Source organism: Hirundo rustica, chromosome 5 (genome assembly GCF_015227805.2).
Source record: "Hirundo rustica isolate bHirRus1 chromosome 5, bHirRus1.pri.v3, whole genome shotgun sequence".
In the NCBI taxonomy this organism is placed as follows: domain Eukaryota; kingdom Metazoa; phylum Chordata; class Aves; order Passeriformes; family Hirundinidae; genus Hirundo; species Hirundo rustica.
In genome coordinates, this window is record NC_053454.1 from 28,598,334 (window position 1) to 28,610,858 (window position 12,525).

Sequence of the window (12,525 nt, forward strand, 5' to 3'; positions counted from 1 at the left end):
TTTTTCTTCCATTCTTATTCTGAGGAATCCTACTACTCCTCATTCAACACAGTACATTTGTGAGCAAGCATTTCAGTTCTCAGTTTTAAGAACTTGTGTGGGAGTATTCACAGCTTACTGGCTAGGTTTTACAACAGAAAATTACAAACAGTGTTAAGCATCTATAAATCATTGTTCCTTAGACAGCCTGGCATTTTAGGGGAGAGAGTAAAAGGGCTCTGGTGCTGGTCACAGTGAATAGCTCATCAGGGAGAAGTGCTGATTAAACCTAAAAGTAATTTTTAAAGCAGAAATTCTGCAAAAATAATCCATCCAAAACTTTTAGCCCTCTGAAGAAGTAGGAGAGTACACCTTTCAATTCAACTGAAGATTTACTAGGACTTTTATACTCAGCTTTCTAATGAACTTTACTTTTTAATACTGAAATTATTGTAAGTGAGAAGACAATATATTACTTTTGTAAGACTGCTTATTTAGTTTTTTCTTCCCATGATGTACTGTCTGTATCTTTGTTCCTAGATTCCAGCCAGAATACATTTAACCCCCTAGCCTCCATGATGAACCTGATCCAAGAAAAAAAAAACTAAAAAATGCAAACAAAACCAAAACCAACCAACCCAACACACTCTGGTTTGGAGGCGAGAGTGCTCACAAGACAACTGTCCTTCTACATTCATTAAATTCACACAGGTTTCCTTTATACAGAGAAGTACACACATCCAGGGATTCTGAACAGAGGTCCCTCTCTTCCTTTTCCATGTTACACTCTTTCTACCTGTCTATGAAAGCAGAGAAGAGGTATGGAAAAAGGACAAATACTGTGATACAGATACAGTGACAGAACCAGTGCAACTTAAAATAAAAATTCATTCTAGTATTAAAAACTTATGACCTATTAATAAGACCAAAATGTTCAAAAGTAGGAAAGCACCCTTCTGAAAAATAATGCTCAAAGCATTCAGACAGTTTCTCCTGTATAAAATATACAATTTTTTTTTACTAGTGTAAGTCAAGTCAAAATGTTCTTACTACTTTGTTACCATATAAAAACTTTTAAACTATTTAACAAAAACAGAACCTGAAAATTTCTGTGACAGGCAGCATTTCATTTTTAATCATAGTAGCAGATTTTCTTTCAATCTAGAAAAAACCTTGCATATAGGTACAATGCACTGTTTTCTTGTAAGTGCCTACTCACATTCATTATTTGCTAATTAAAAAAATCTTCCCCTACCTTCCTCTCCTTTGACACATGAATAGAATACTTTATTCTTAATTGAAAACTGCAGTCAGAAAAGAAACCAAACGGACTTGTTTAATAACACCAGCTTCTCCTAAAGCATCATTATAAATGAAATTGAAAGCGTATTTTTCTTAAATATGAGATCTGCTCTTGTTATTCTATGTGAGCTGTTACTCAAAGGGGCTTAAGAAACACAAATAAAAGTCAGCTTAAACATGTTTTTTGCAGAGGTCTGGACACAAATATCATCTAAGGCATACATTTGAGATCTACTATTGTTATTTTATTTCCCTAATTAAATCATTAACACAAGCCTGAGGAAAAAAAAAAAACAATACTAAACAAGGTTCCTCTATTATCTAGAAATGCATTTTCACTGGGGGGAAACTAATAGCAGCTATCATAATGAATTAACCTGCATTGAATTTAAAGTTCTTTATACAAGCATCATGTAAAAAAACCCTTACTTTCCTATAAAGATAAAAATTATAGTCCATATTTATTTCAGAATTCATAAAACAAGCTCAAAAAGAAACATTATAATTTGCCATATTTAGAAAAAATATCTTGGGACGAGCCACATATCTAACGTGTTATGCAACAATGATCTGTCATAATATATTGTAAGTTTACAGTACTTCCATAGCACCTAAGTCCAAACCAAAATATTTAAGCATCATATTTTATTACATTAAATTCTTGACTAATTTCTACATAAAGCCAAGAAAGTGTCTTGAAATTTTATAAATAAAAAATTGTCTCTAAAGGTAAATCTCTCTTCTTCCTGTGCAAACATTTTAATGAAAAAAAATTATTTATGTTTTGATGTTATGTTCAACTTGATGTACCCCAAAGTCTCAAAGGCACAATCAGGGTTGCTTTATCTTCAGTGCCCAGCACTCCACACATCTTTTGACGAAACTCTGAACCCTTGAACTCTTGTTATTCAACTAATATGAATGCAGAAGGTTAACATTTATTCTAAACTAGACTGACTAAATTTAACTCTGTATATAATCTATAGTAAAATTTTTCATTCAATATAAAAGCAAAAAATCACTGCATCTTGCTATGCAGATGTAATTAGCAGAAATATGAAAACACAAGATTTGATTTTTAGGCTTCATCCAAAAACCAGAGCAGTGCAATAAGAAATTATTTGGGAATCAATTCACCTTCTTCAGTGAAAGGAGACAAAACAGGAAAATATTACTGGGCATTACATAATAAAAAGTTCATGACTAATTAAAGTGCCATAGAGGATGGATGGATATCTGAAAGAGGTGCATAAGATTTAAATATCCTTTCTTCTAAACATTAGTGTTTAGCAACAATAAAAGCCTCTCCTTCTTCAGAAAAGTAGGGTGAGCAAGGCAGAAAACAACACAATATCTTTTACAATTATTCTTCCAGCTAGAGCAGCATCATCGATTGACCATCTTTCAAACAATTGATCATCTTAAAAACTCTAAACCACACACAAAAGTTTTATGTAAGATAGAGTTCACAGTGACAAACATTATACATCCAGCATACATTGGAAAACATTTCAATTTCAATGCCAAATTATCAAAGAAAGTACTCCTCAGGAGTTGATAGAGTATGTTATGAAAAATGCTTACTGACTAGAGAAGGCACGCGTTTCATAAAATTTTTAAATAACCGTTGTATTAGCAAATGAGACCAGCACAAAACCTATCATCATTGCTCATTTACACTCAGTTGTAGAAGACCTAACTTGTGGATCAAACATGAAATAAGAAGCTGTTGTTGAAACCCAAATTGTAGCAATTGCAAAAGTGTATGAAACACACTGACAACATAGGGGCAACTGTGATCATCTCTACAGCTCTCTGTAAGAGATCAAGTGTGGTCACAACCTGAAATTTGGAGGAGTGACCCAGTAGCCAGAGATCAAAAGACTTTTATATGCTCAAGGTTCATACTTGGAACTAGTAATCAAAAGGGCAATTCTCATACAGTTCTTTCTAATGAGGAATATCAGTGGGACAATCTTACATCTCTTTTTCTACAGTATTTTTGCTTTCCTGAATATTTCTAAAACCTACTGACATACAGGTTCTTAAGAGAACGTTAAGGTTTTTTTACTGAAGTACACAATACCAAGAAAATGCAAGAGAGCTGTGATGAACCTTGTAACCATTTGTGGGTTTTTTTTCTTTACTTTTAGATTTTTGACCATTTGTGTACAATCATTTGTGTCGTCACGTCTAATTATATAACCAGTGTGAATTCAAGTAGCCACTAAATGAGAACATTTAATTACCTATGATTTATTGAGTTGCACAACAGACTCTAGATGAGAAACAGGTTTATCAATGCATCTTGTTAAGGAAACTTTCCTTTCTCTCCACCCAGGACCCACTCCAGGAGTCACACTCCCAACATCTGAAACTTTAACTGCCGAGATTGAAGCCCCTTCACAGCAGAACAGCTCGAGTGAAGCAAGGAGGGCTCCACCTGACTCCTTACATACCCCCCCACTCAGTCTCAGACATTTTCCTTAACAGTTTGGAACACATCTGACAAATGCAAATTTTTCTTCTCTGAAAATAGGAAGTCTGAAAATCAGGTAGTAGTGAAGTAGTGAAGATGTAGAAACTAAATAGATTTCTTCAACAGAAGAAAGTTAGGGAGATGTACAAAACAGGAGACATGAAAACACCTTTCCCTCTACTGTCTGTATAAACTTCTGTGAAATAAAATACTTAGACATTTAAAATAAAACAAAACCAAGACAAATAAACAAACAACAACAACAAAACCTCAACAACAAAAAAATCCCACCAAAAACCAAAGAAAGTCCTCTATAAACTCCTAAATATATTCAATAACAAGTACCCCCCATGCATGAGGAATATTCCATCTTAAGCTTTATCACTGCTCTTTCATAACGTGTTCCTCTCCATCCTTCCAAAACCAGCTTCCTGTCATTATTTCAAGCTTGTCACGCTCAATCATAGTTGGAGAAAAAAAAATAATAATCTCCTACATATATTTTTCTTTTAATAGAAGCATGAATGTAATTTCTATGCCCTCCATAGAGCTCTCCTACATAAAGGCATAGTAGAGGAGCTGCATTTTCACTCATACAAGTACAGTGTTAAGAACTGAGAAACATTATTCTTTACATGTGTTATTCACAGTGGGTTTTCAATCTCAAGAGAAATTTGCGTGCAGCAATCCCTAGAGACTCAGGCATTTCTGAAGAATGAACTCATATTTCTGAGCATTAAGAGACAGTGCTTAATTTCATTATGAACTGCCCGCTACAAGACATAAAAAATCTGTGGAAGATCAGATTTCTTATACATATATATAGTGTTGCTATTGTTTATCATGACATGAGCTTCTCTTTGGCTGAAGATTGGCTCAGTCAAGCTCAGACGTAAGCTTGAATGACTAAGTACAGTATGCAGTGCCACTGATGGGGTTTTTTCCCCACCTTATAAAACAAGCCTTTTCTGATAATTAGAATAGCCTACTTTGTCTGAAAAGCTTTCAAAACAATGACACAGCCAGCTACTTCACTTGAGAGACTCAAAAGCAATCAAATTTTTCTATTTTTGAACTTCTACCTATATTTAAATTTTCTTCTGCTCACACCATTTACAACTCCATTCCATCACTTTCCAGGTTCTCAGTTTTGTTAATGTCAAATATCAGCCATGAAATTGTCATATTTTTCAGTTCTAAATCAAGACAAATTCAAAATATTAATCTGGAGATAGACAACTGTAGTTGTTCCTAATGGTTTTGTGTAATCCATTCCTCCGCAGAGGAGCCAAAGAATGAATTTTCCTTATGTTGCATCACTCAAGTGTAGTTATACACAGTTACCTACATTTCAACAATTCTGAAGGAAAAAAAAAAATATTGAGAAATAGAATACAGTTTCCCCATATTTAAATTAATACTGAGTAGTTTTGCTTCAGTAACATGATCTAGTCATAGAATCATTTAGATTGGAAAAGATCCAGTATTTCAAACTATTCATAACAAGATTATACATTGTCAGCCTGAATTTGAAGAAAGAATTGACATGCAAAACATGTTCTTGGAAATTAAAGAACAGCTTGTATTATAGGGAATATTATAGAGAATACAGTTTCTTAATTTAGGTACAAATAGATTATGCTTAAATTTAGGTACCTTATATCAAATAATTTGTTACTAATATATTCTGTCCAGTTCAACAAGAAGTTCTTGACAACATATTTTCCTTGTTAACACGTGGGTAGGAAAAGGTTAAAACTGGAAGGCTGGGGAGGAGAAAGACTCGCTTTTAGAATTGTTTTCTCTCATGACCTTGCAGTTGGGGGAGTGCTAAGAATATTCTCTCTGGGAAAATTCACTGTTTCTGGCTATCTTGAGAAGTCACGTAACAGACCACTGTAAAAGACCTAAAAAGTGTTGTTCATAGGCCTAGTAAGGGGGGAAGGGAGATAAGAAGCCTGGAGATCATAAAACACAGCCTTGTGAAGAACTGTGCCTGCGCCAGACCTTTCTGATATGTGAGCCAGGAAACAGCCTGAGCACTTTTTGCGCCTGCTAAGATGACATAAGCTTAGCAGTGCATGCGTCCCTGTTTTGCCAGCAAAATAATGGAATACACCTTTTGTTCACATTTCAGCTGTGGATCATGGCCACCTTGGTGTTACCTGTATGTATCCGGTTTACATAATGCATCTCAGTCAAAACCAAAAATGTATCACCATAAAATTTAAATAAAACATTAAAAGATTAGATTCTGAAAAACTATCACAGTACTATAATATAGTTCTTAATACTGTGCGTATTACCAACAATGAAGTGCACCCAAATGAGAATTTATTTACCTTTCTAACTCTCTAAACAAAGATGTGAAAGTAAAAATAAAAAGTAAATATGCTGATGAAAAGGAATTTCAAATCTTAAAAAAAATCAATCAATGAAGAAGAAAAAGAGTATGGTTCAGGGCATACTTCTTGATTTTATCCAAAATGTACACAAATTACAGCTTTTATACCTCTAGCATGATTTATGTTTTTATATAGTTTAATTAATAACATTGTACCACACTTAATATCACATTTAATATCATTACCTTTGTATTATTTTTTATATTCAAGCCATGGATAACCTACCAAATGAAATTAAAACACTACACCACTTGCCCTCAACTTGCCACTAGAGTTTTGGTGTTTTTATGTATATGTTCATATAGCTAAACATTAACCTATACAGAGAGAAAAAGATTCAAGATTACCTGAATCTGAAATGCCTAGATTTTGGCATTTGTTGAAAATTACTTATTTTCATCAAGTAAAGCCATCGGTTATTTCTTCATCATTACATGAAAGCAGTAGCAAAAGGAAGTTATAAGCTACGCTTATTAATGAAATAATGCCTAAATATTGAAATACACTTAGGTGAAAAAACCCAAACCTACTGTAAAGACATACACATCATGTTACGCTTATGTGAGTTCTGATTAAGACACTGTCATTATTTTATGTTCTATTTTATTCAATACATGTTAGGACTAAGATTCTGCCTTATGCACACTCTAAATTTTTAATTAATAAAAAGTATAATATACTTTTCAAACTACAAACTATTAACAGAACCATGAGATTGATCAAAAAGACTACATGATTTTAACATGATTTTATAGAGTCCAGCAGTATGGATGAGAAGGTAGCAGAGAAGGGTATGCATATATAAATGCAAAATATACAGATATATTTATGTGTAACTATTTCAGTACACACAAATGCGCATGACACTGCAAACTACAGGTGTGTGCATCAGCAACCAAACACACATAGCCAGATTTCTTGGGTTTTCGGAATAAATATTCAGCCTTGCAAGTTAGTAAGAAACTGATAAAACATGAACAGTTAACTTGACTCAGTCCTTCCAGACACATAGAAAACAAGCTAAAAAAAATTATTAGAGGAATATTAGACATAAACATTTACCTTTCTGGTAGAACTATGAAAAGAGGAAAAATAAAAATAAATAATAAAAAACCCACCAGATTTTGCCTTCAATCCAAATATACATTTACGTGTAACACTATGACACATAGACTTGGCAACATGTAACCACAAAGTAAAAAATACCAGTAATGTAGGTTCACAAGTTAAGATTAAAGCTTCTTTTATGAAGCAGAGAACATTGCTCCAGATAAAACTCATTACAAGATACACAGGTTCTTTAAGATTTTTGAAAAAAGATGTCTGGGCAAAAAGCTGCTAAGCTGCTATCATTTTTGTCCCCTTCTCACAGTACTCAACATTTGGATACTTTTCATTTGTGACAATGACAACTCTCAATAGTATTAAGTTACTAAAATATTCACTTCAATATTGATAGTTGATAAACACAAAGATCACTTATATAAAACTAATGTGGGACATAAATTACAATTTTTAGTGAACTAAATTTTAATCAAGAAGTATATAAATACGCCATAGAGAGAATTAAAAGTAAAGCAGAGACTAGAGTCTAGTGTTACAAGATGCTAAATTTAAGAACTAAATATACAAAATGGGTTTCAGGGCTGTTATTCTCCAACCCATTGTTTTTTTCTGGACTCAGTCCCTCTCACATTTTTTTCTGAATCATCAATAATTGTTTGCAATTTCTTAGCAATATCATTAGCTAGGAATAAATAAGACTTTGGAAAAAGCTTTTACAAGTAACTCAAATGATGCAGGATATTGCATTTCAAAAATGAAACACTGTGCATTATGTAAGGGGAGGATATTTTCCAGTGATCAAGTCCTCAGTCTCAGATGCAAGAAATTCACACTTAGTCTTTCAAAACATAAATGTATAACATAAGGTTTTTCCATAGCATGAGATATAGTATTAACAGAAATAATAGTACAAAAGAGATCATGGTGATATGGCCTAGCTAGCTATAACCACGGTTGTTATCATGTTTTGAATTACATAACACTTTATCTTATTACCTATTACTAACTGCTAAAATGTGTGACATAACTTCATCTGCTGGCTACCCCTGTCCACACACCTCAGAAAGCAAAAATAATATTCTTGGACTAGAAAAGGTATGGGGAAGACAAATAAAACAAACCTAAGGAATTGATAAAACTGGTGAGGATGGAAAGAGAGAGAAGTTGTGGATGAAAGAAGAAAAGACAGGTCTTGTAACTGATTACAGATAAATGTAAAGGATCCCAAGATTCTTACCAGCACAAGAATTTTCAATTTTTCAGGTATAATAATGGCTATGAAACATGCAAGATACAAAATAAAAGTGATTTGTCTCATTTAAATGATATATTAGATGTCATCCTTAAGATCAACATCATTATACTATTTTGGCATTCCAGTTACTCTCAATATAAACATACACATTTATGCATTTAAAAACACAGTGCCACGCTTAATATTTAATTCATTAATCTATTCTTTGAACTTGCAACTGCTCATCATTTGTGGTGGGTTTTTTAAATTTTGTTCTCCTTAATAGTTCCATTTGATAATGGTATACAAGGACTGGACAGTAAAAAACTACTGTAAAAAAGTCTGCTTTCCACAACATCCACTCCTGATATAATTATCCATAATTACACTTCTTGCACAAAACTTATTCCTACAGCTTATGCAGAAATGTACATACTCTCCCACTTGCTGCAAATTCAAAGTGATATTTGATGGATCTGTTCAATCAAAATTATAGTTTTGTGCTGCTTTTTATGTTTCCTCGATCCTGGTGATTAGCAGCCATTTCCACTGCTATACATAAGTTTAAGCAACTGAAGATTGTGGCGGTGCAAGAAGTGTTTTGTTAGGCTTTTATAAGAAGTTTTATGTTATGGTTCATTTCACTGTATCCCAGTTCTGTAACCCTTTTGTATGTTCTGTGTAATAAGGTGTTTTGTGTCAGTCTTCCCACCCCCCACCTGACTTGTAACATCCCCCCTGCCCCCCATCGCTCTGGAGCAGCCTGTCTATCACTCCAGGGGTCCCTCCCAGATTGCGAAATCTCAGGGAGAGGGCTTCAGGTGATAGGTCCCCTGGGGGGAATTCCTTTAGCTCTGGATTTTAATGGTCCGAGGCTTGGGGATGGGCACACCTTGTTACCCCCTGAATCCCCTGATTTGTTGTCTTGTTGTATCCTCCCTGGAACCCCTCCCCTGCTTATAAGGTGGAGGAGGGAGATTCTCGCTCTCTCACTCGCTGGTCTCTCTGGCCTGTGGTTTGGACCAGCTGCGGACTTCCCACAGCTGGGCCTGAATAAACATCTTTTAACCTGCTAAGCTGAGAGCCAGCCTTTTCTTCTGCTGCCGCTGCTGTCACGACACTATTTGGTCCAGCTGCTGCTGAGAAGCCGAGCCAGCAGGTAAAGATAACCTGCGTGCCCATCCGAACTGGGAACATCTGTGGCTGTGCTGACCAGAGCTAGCCGGAGGTCAGCTCCCACCCGGTGCGGGGACAGAACCAGACACAGAGGATAAACACTGAGAACACCTGTTTCAACATAAAACTCAATGAGCTGTCTCCTAACCATAGTTGTGGAGATCACGGGTGTACAAAACACAAAGAGTATTCCAGCCACACTATTCCCAAAGCAAGCCAACAATGTTCAAAGCCAAATGTTAGCAGCTATTCAAAATTTATTTAATCATATAATTTTATTTAAGGGTTTTGTGATATCTATGAGGAATAGTTTCAAATAATATGTAAGAAGCATACAAAATCTGGCAGAACACTGCCTTGACACAGCTTGGTTATTACAAACAAGCTACAAGAATTCAGCTCCCTGGTGGCAATATTGTTTTGTTTTACAACCTTCATAAATCAATTCCTCATAAAAATCTGAACTGCTAGCTGAAAAACAGTTTGTGTATTTAAGTATTTCTGAATTTATCCATTCCCTCTATAAAAATGTTAAGTGAGATACCAAGGGACTCCAGCTTTCCTAAATATATACAATGCTTTTTAGACAAAAGAAATTAGATTTTTCATTTAATTATATTTAACGATTTTTATTGTCAATTCATGGCAAACTGGTGTTTGTTTCTATACATGTCAGGAATTGCCTGACAACAGACATGCTGAGTCCAGATTCACCTGACACAGTAGAGGAGTATCTTGCAGCACAAATCACTGCCTTCCCCACTGTTGAATTCTCAGAGAACTCAGAGCATTTGGGTTTCGGGGGAACTTCCGAACTCAAATACTTTCAGAGCTAGGACATGGTGCTGGCAGTAGGGGCAGACAAGGGTCATGACAGGACTTTAGAGTTTTGTACCTAAAAGTGCACCAAGCCAAACTGGCTGCTTACCTAACCCTGGCTTGCTTTGTGCTCCTGGCCTTGAGAACGCATTTCACTCACAGGGGGCTGCAGTGGCACAACCTATTGCTCTGAGATTAAGATACCTTCTAGCTTCTCTCTACAGAGTTGCAACAGAATACAGAAATGAAGGCTTTAAGATGTGGGGAAAACCAGCTATTAGTGGCCATTCTCATTAGAAATGTAGAAATTTCCATTTGTATTACAGCTTCTCCCTTTTAAAATACTATCCTCAAACAGCTCAGGACAAACACCTGTTCTTACTAAGAGTCATCACATTGAACATTGGTAGTAGTTCACTATAAACCAGTAGGATATTACATATACTATTCTGGTTTTGCAGTCCAGCTTCTCTATTTCCTGTGATGTTGCAGTGCTAAGTTAGAAGGAACTGTTCTGAAATGCCAGACAATTAGTTCCCTAGGATATTTTCTATCACAATTAAGAAATAATGAATGCAAAGAGGCATGGGTTGTATTTCAGAAATGCAAATGGGTTAGCCAAGTCAGTTCTACCAATGGTGTTACAATGCATAACACAGCTTTGTACTCATGACTTCTTGAGAAAACAGAAGAAAAACCAAAAAAGCAAATAATGCAATTTCCATCTGCAAAAGAAAACGTTTCAGTATGCTCTGTGCTATGAAAGAGTGAAGTCGGCAATCAATAGAAAAAGAAAGCTGTTCTAGATGGGCAGATGGTTGTTCTACACAGCAAAACCTTCACTGTGAGCACAAAATATGTTACAGGAGAGTATCATGGTAATGCAGAAACTAGCTCTCCTCCCACCATACTGTAAGCTGTTCCCTAGAGAACTGTTCTAAGAAATTCAGGAATCACCTAAATTGAAACCACTCACGAAAGTAAACTCCTCTATACATCTCTATGTCTATCGACACTTATAAAAATAATGGAGACAAGGAAAGGAGAGTGCGGATTTCTAACACTATTTTATTTCAGAACCTGTTCTTGTCTCCATATTATTTCTATAGACCTTACAAAAAGAGCAAACATGTAAAATACAAGCAAAATACCTGTAACAGATGTCACCCATTACAAGCAAGTAAAATACATCCTTTCTGACTGTAACCTGCTCCTGTCTAATACCACTCAGTAGAGGTGCCATCAAATATTTCCAGTCAGATGCATCCTTTAAACAAACCCACTATACTCTCTCAGATTACAGTTTGGTGGTTTGTTGCCTCTTGTTTTAAAAAACCATGGATCTGGCCTTAAGAATGGCTTCACTTATAACTTTTGAAGCAGCAAGCAGCATTCTCAGAAATCTCATTTTCCTTTGTACGCACTTCTGTACAACAGCTCATTCTAGAAATTGATTTTATGCCATTATCCTGCAATACACAGAAATTTTATGATTTTTTTCAACTCTGCATATGTAATTGCATAAGACTACAGACTTTAAAACCTGTTTCTCAAAACTTGGCTGGCAAGATCTCAGCCACAAACCTACAGAAAATTAGTACTTCAAAAAGCAAGCTGACACATAAGGAAGCTAGGATGTCCCTTACCATTAATGATGGAGAACATTAGCACATAGAAATGTTTTTTATATCTCCAAAAAAGAACTTGGTTTTTCACAAGCTACACTTACTTGGTAAAAACTCAAATACACGTCCTGAGACAAGGGATTAGTACGGTACCTTGCAGAAATTGCTTTGGGTCTAAAAATAAGGTCTGCTTTAGGTCTGAAAATCCTATTATCTTACTGCCAAGAACTCATTCTTGGCTTGAAAAAATTGTAACCTTATACTCTTCTAATACACACACTGCTATTGATGTTTTTAGTTAGCTTAAGCTAACTACATTGATGGTTATTAGCTAAAGATTTTAATTAATTAAAAAGCACCAAATCAAATAATTTCTCAGTCAAGGCCCCTTTGACATACTAATTTAACCAAAATATCTGAGAGGTCTACAGTCTTCTACAT

General features: G+C 35.1%; 1 protein-coding gene across 9 annotated transcripts in view; it reads right to left on the reverse strand.

The window, feature by feature from the left end:
• SGCZ (sarcoglycan zeta) overlaps window positions 1–12,525 on the reverse strand; it is a 421,463-nt gene that overhangs the window by 245,246 nt on the left and 163,692 nt on the right. The window lies entirely within an intron of this gene.